This window comes from Physeter macrocephalus, chromosome 8 (assembly GCF_002837175.3).
Source record: "Physeter macrocephalus isolate SW-GA chromosome 8, ASM283717v5, whole genome shotgun sequence".
Classification (NCBI taxonomy): Eukaryota; Metazoa; Chordata; class Mammalia; order Artiodactyla; family Physeteridae; genus Physeter; species Physeter macrocephalus.
This window is the reverse complement of record NC_041221.1, coordinates 53733133-53740206: the sequence shown is the minus strand read 5'-3', so window position 1 is coordinate 53740206 and position 7074 is coordinate 53733133.

Here is a 7074-nt window from a genome sequence, read left to right as displayed (position 1 = left end):
CAAGGCATTAAATTACAACATACATCCATAACATGAACAAAAGAGTACAGTTTTCAGACTCTATTTTTACCAAATTTATTCACAAAGCTCTGTCAATATTATAACATCTGTGTATCACAGCTGAAGAATAGTGTTGACTAATTTGTCTCTGCAGGGAAGAGCACGTATCTAATCATAATTTATAGTTTTGTTTACCTTCCTATTGGAAAGCTAATTATTTGTCTGAGTAAGAGTTTTTGCACTATTAAGCCATTGGTGAGTGAAAATACAATTTAAATTTTATGTGGGATTTCAGTCACAAGTTTTATACCTCTCATTAGGGAATCAAATCCCTTTAGGACTTTTGTAAATGAGTATCACTGAAAGAACTAAAATGTGCTTCTTAAAATTTAAATCATGGCCAACAGAAGCTGCAATAAGCACCCAAAAAAAGGTGAAAACTCAAGTCACTTGAGTTGTAATAACTCAATTATGTGACCAGGATAGCAAGGTATTAGTCGCCTCATTTAAATAGTTCTGTTTGAAATAAATCAAGAAAATATATTCTTTTCCTATCCTGTTACCAAATAGCTTGTGGACTATCTTCAGTAATTGGAGACAGCCCCTGTTACATTATTCCTAGACTACTCCCATGTGTCAAATCAGTTGAAATTTCGACTAGGAAATGAAAATAGAGAACTATGAGAAAAAGAAGCAAATATCAAACACCTCAAATCCTTACCTCTGATTCTCCTCTCCCCCACTTAACCCCCACTTATTAATTGGGAATAAACATGGTATAGCAGATTCAGACGGACAAAATTCCAGCACCAGATGGTGTCACATTTAAAGAAGAGTTAACACTTTTCTTTCTCAAACTGTTCCAAAGATTTTCAGGGGAAAGAATGCTTCTGAACTCATTCTACGAGATCAGCATCACCCTGATAGAAAATTACTGTCCAATATTACTGATGAACATAGATGAAAAAATCTTCAACAAAATATTAGCAAACTAAATTCACTAACATGTTCGAGGATTATACACCATGATCAAATGGGATTTATCCCAGGGATGAAAGGATGGTCAAATACTGTATCTGCAAATCAATCAGTGTGATATACCACATTAACAAATTGAAGAATAAAAAGCAGATGATCATCTCAATAGATGCTGGAAAAGCTTTTGACAAAATTCAGCATCGATTTATGGTAAAAAAAAAACTCAACAAAGTGAATATAGAGGGAATACACCTCAACATAATAAAGGCCATATATGACAAGCCCACAGCTGACATCATACTCAACTGTGAAAAGCTGAAAGCATTTCCTCCAAGATCAGGAACAAGACAAGGATGCCCACTCTCCCTACTTTTATTCAACATAATATTGGAAGTCCTAGTCATACAGAAGTCAGACAAGGAAAATAAATGAAAAGAATCCAAGTTGGAAAGGAAGAAGTAAAAACGGTTACTGTTTTCAGATGACATGATTATAGAAAATCCTAAAGATACCACCCCAAAACTATGAGAACTCACCAATGAATTCAGTAGAGTTTCAGGATATAAAATTAATATCCAAAAATATGTTGTTTTTCTATACACTAACAAAAAAGTATCAGAAAATAAATTAAGAAAGCAATCCCACATTAAATTACATCAAAAAGAATAAAATACCTAGGAATAAATCTAAGCAAGTAGGTAAAAAAATCTTGTACTCAGCTTGGAAAACTATAAGACATTGATGAAAGAAATTGAAGATGATACAAATAAATGGAAAGATATACTGTGCTCATGGATGGGAAGACTTAATATTGTTAAAATGACCATACTACCCAAGGCAATCTACAGATTTAGTGCAATTCCTATCAAAATACCAATGGCATTTTTCACAGGACTAGAACAGAAAATTTTAAAATGTGTGTAGAAACAAAAAACAACCCAAATAGCCAAAACAATCTTGAGAAAGAAGAACAAAGCTGGAGGTATCACAATCACTGATTTCAAACTATACTACAAAGCTATAGTAATCAAAACAATATGGTACTAGCACAAGAACAGACACACAGGTCTATGGAACAGAATAGAGATCCCAGAAATAAACCCATGCTTATATGGTCAATTAATCTATGACAAAGGAAACAAGAACATACAATGGGGAAAGACAGCCTCTTCAATAAATGGTGTTGGGAAAACTGTACAGACACATGGCAAAAGAATCATACTGGACTACTTTTTCACAACATATACAAAAATAAACTCAAAATGGATTAAAGATTTAATGTAAGATCTGAAGCCATAAAACTCCAAGGAGAAAGCATATGCAGTATACTCTTTAACATCTATCTTAGCAATATTTTTTTTGGATTTGTCTCCTCAGTCAAGGGAAACAAAAGCAAAAATAAACAAATAGGACTATATTAAACTAAAAAGCTTTTGTACAGCAAAGGAAGCTATCAACAAAATGAAAAGGCCACCAACTGAATGGGAGAAGATATTTGCAAAAGATACATCTAATACAGGGTTAATATCCAAAATATACAAAGAACTCATATGATTCGACATCAAAAAAAAAACCCCAATTAAAAAATAGGCAGAGGACCTGAATAGACATTTTTTTCAAAGGAGACATACAAATAACCAACAGGCACATGAAAAGATGCTCAACAGGGAAATACAAATTAAAACCACAATGAGGTATCACCTCATACCTGTCAGAATGGCTATTATCAAAAAGACGACAAATAACAAGTGTTGACAAGGGTGTGGAAAAAAGGAAACACTAGTACTCTGTCGGTGGGAATGTAAACTGATACAGCTACTATGGGAAACAGTATGGAAGTTCCTCAAAAAATTAAAAATAAAACTGCTATATGGGGCTTCCCTGGTGGCGCAGTGGTTGCAGTAATTCTACTTCTGGGTATGTACCCAAAGAAGACAAAAGCACTAAATCAAAAAGATATTCACCCCTATATCTATCAGTGGCTAATGTAAATAATGCTGCAATAAATATAGAGTTGATAAATAAATAATGGATAAATATGCTGTGGTATATCTATACAATGGAATATTACTCTGCCATAAAAAAGAATGAAATCTTGTCATTTGCAACAACATGGATAAACATAGTGGGTATTATGCTAAGTGAAATAAGTCAGACAGAGAAAGACAAACACCATATGATTTCACTTATATGTGGAATCTAAACAAAACAAATGAACAAACATAGCAAAACAGAGATAGACTCATAGATATAGAGAATGAATACATGGTTGTCAGAGGGGAAGGGTGTCAGTGAATGTGTATAGGAGATTCCATTTCCAAAAATAAATGAATCACAGGGATGAAATACAGCGTGGGGAATATAGTCAATTATATTGTAATATCTTTGGTGACAGATGGTAACTAGACATATCATGGTGATCATTTTGTAATATATAGAAATATCAAATGTGCACCTGGAACTAACAGAGTATTGTAGGTCAATTATACATAAATTAAAAATATATATATATGTAGACACTGGGAAGAAATGCATCAAAATACTAATGATGGTTATCTCTGCAGGGTGGGGATTATGGGTGATTTTTAATTTTTACTTTACTCTTTATGTATTTCTAGTTGTCTGCAATGAACATGCATTGCTTGTAAAATTAGAAAGAAAACAATATTATTTTTAAAAGCATAGAACTTGCTCATTTTATCATCTTTAGTCTTCCCATTTGTGTAACCATTGGGAAAAAAAGTCAACATTAGTTCTTCTGAACATTTAGAAGTAATCAGCTATAGATATAAGGTTTGTAAGAACATAATATAATTCACATAATAATATTTCAATGATCCCCTGAAGCTGCTTTTCACTTCCATTGCCTACAAAAATCAAAGAAAATTGTTTGTTCCTACAAGGGAACACCCCAATAACAGTGGGATTGTGTCAGTTTAATGTGCCATTGTGAATTGATTCTGCTTTTTATTTTACTTTTGTTTTAGAAAGTGAAATTTCTGGTGCATTCAATAATCCCTCAACTCACTTTTTTCAGATTTTATTGTTGAAAGGAAGATATCTATTTCAACCTGAGGATATAAGTTATTTTCAGTTTAGGACTAAAGCATATTTGGGTGAATGATTGATGAACCAGGAGTGATTTACATTAAGAACTGATGAAATACATGGGAAAAAAAACTCAGCCTATGTAGAGAGAAGGAAAATGCATCAGCAATCTCCTTTGGCAAGAGTATCAAGTCTATCTCTTTACAGGGCAACTAGGCTCTCTCAATCTAAGCCCAGTGGCCACCTACTCACTTCCTCACATTCCAAGATGTCTTAGCTTAGGCTGCCATAACAAAATACCTCTGATTGGTGGCTTAAAACAACATAAATTTATTTTTCACAATTCTGGAGACTGGAAAGTCCAAAATCAGGCTCCAGTAGAGTTCATTTCTGGTGAGAGCTCTCCTCCTGGCTTACAGAAGACTATCATCTTGCTGTGTCCTCACAAGGTAGAAAGAGCAAGCAAGTTCTCTTCTTATAAGGCACTAATCCCATCATGAGGGCCTCACCTTTATGACCTCATCTAAACCTGATTTTATCACAGAACCTGAGGGTTATCAGTGCTATTGTCATGTTACAGTGAAGAGAATCAGATATGGCTTTTAGAACTCCACACCAAACTTGTTAACTGTGGCCCTTGCAGCTAGCCCCAGCCTGTTCAGCAAAGGAGATGGCATGTGTGATCCTTTGGCAACTCTTTGCAGCCAGCAGGTTAAAAATAATTTTTTCATTTTTTTCTTCTGCTTTCATCAAACACACACACGCACACGCACACGCACACACACACATGCACAAACTGACTCACGCAAACCATTTCAATTTTCTGCAGTTTGTTTAGAAACACAGATGTTCTAATCCCTTCCTGTGCACTTTGCCTCCCAAACACTTCCCTTGCATCACAAAAGTAACACGTTTTATTTGTGGTGTTTTTATACAATTTACTTTTTGATTTGATTTCTAAAGCATCATAACGTTTAGTTGCTTAGATGAAGGATCAGGATTGGAGGTTAAAAATAGAAAGTTTGAGGCATAACACTTGAAACCAGACCTAATATGCAAGAGGATGGGAATTCAGAAACCTGAAATCAGCAAGGATTATAATAGACATGATGATGACCAGTGTCGGCCATGAGATATTGACCCCCAGGTCTGATTATTTAGGAGGTATTTCTCTCCAGGTAGACTGCATGTATAAAAACCTTACACTGAAAATAAAATTGGAGATTAAACCTAGAGTCAGTGATATCTTCTATACTCCCTATAATGTTAAAAGTACTTAAAAAACTTTGGTCAGTATTGAAATAAGCCTGATTTCTCCCAGTCTTGGACCTATGACCTCAGTTTTAGTCTGGGGGGCAGGGAGGGCTGAAGTTGAAACTTTATTCAGTAAAGTCTCAGTTTCATAGCATGTGTAACAGGTGGCACAATTTGGAGGGAAGTTCACTGTCCTCATTTACGGGAGCATGTTAGAGGAGAGAATTGACACAGTTGCCTAGGGTGTCAAGTTGTCCCAGCCCATATCTGGACCAGAGGAGGGGGAAAGGCAATAGTGAGCTAGCAGCTTGGGTGGGAGTATGTGGCCCCGCCATCATACAGGAGATATCACTGGACTGATGTATAGCACAAGTGGACAAAATGGAAATCAAGAAGAGAGTTCCCACGTTGACAAGAAATGTCTCCAAAAATTTAGAATCATTAAGAGTGTTAGTGGAACTAAAGCCAGACAAACACTGCCCTTTGATATTCCTATAAACCCTCTTCATGTCTGTTATACGCAGTCTGTGAAACACAGGTTACGTAGGTTTTCATTGATGATAAAACCTTACCCCGACACTTCTTTCTTTCCCTACAGCATCCTTCTTTTTTGATTGGCTCCTCTCTTTTACTAAACTGTCTTCAGTTTGATTCTCAAAATAATGAAATTAACAAATAAAGACTTCTCATTTGCCCCTGCCTCTCAGCCTCCAAAACCCAACACAAACCCATGAAACTGTTCTCTGTGATAGTCCCTGGATGTATTTTTTATATTCCCTATCTTAGAATGTGGGTCATTCTCTTTTTCTCTCAGTTCTTGGATTCAGTACACTCTCTACTTTCTCACAACCTTCATTTCAACCCTGCATCCCTACCTGATGCCTGGGAGACCATTATTTCAAACACTTTCTTAACCGAACTATGTGACTATATATGACTATCCACATAACTATCTTACTGTATGTCATCCTTTAACTTCTACCAGACATTTCCCTGAAACAAAACATTGATCACACTCCTTCTGAAGAAAGACTAATAGAGGTAACTCACAGCTTGTGTAATCAAATTTAAATCCCAGACTTCCAGGGCTATTAATAATCTGGCCCTGCTTTACCTGGCCCTGTATAGCTCCAGCAATTTTTCAAGACTGAAGTTCAGTCAAGAGACCATACTCCTTTCTCATTCTATGTCCTGGGTTTATATTTTCTCCTACACTAGAGCTCTGAATGCTTCTTTACCCTTAACAGTACACATTCTACTCTTCTTTTAAAGATCCTCTTTTCTGGGTGCTATTCATTATTCCTCCAGGCCTCCATGCCTGTTTCTGTACATATTTAATCCTGCTTCAACAAAACAAAGGTCAACTACACATTTACATATATTTCCCTAACTATTTCACACTCAATCAACAAATATTTAATGAATACCAACTATGTCCCAGGAACCATTCTAGACAATGAAGATACAAAAATGAATAAGACCTGATCCTGGCCATAATCCAATAAGGGGGCCAGATTTACAGATGAATCACTAAAATTAGTAAATTATGTGTTCATATTGCTGTCTACTAGAAAGTACATTTCTTTAGGGAGGAAACCTTATCTCCTTTTTCTCCCTTTAAATTCCATCTAAGCAACTATCACAATGCTGAAGAATTGCTAAATGCTAAATAAAAGGTATGGAGCAAATTATTAAGATGGCGAGGTCAAAGTATGATTCTTAATTTATGATAGGTTTAACATGAATTGTTTTCTAAAACTGAAGGATGCTAAAGCAATGTGGTTTTTTTTTTTT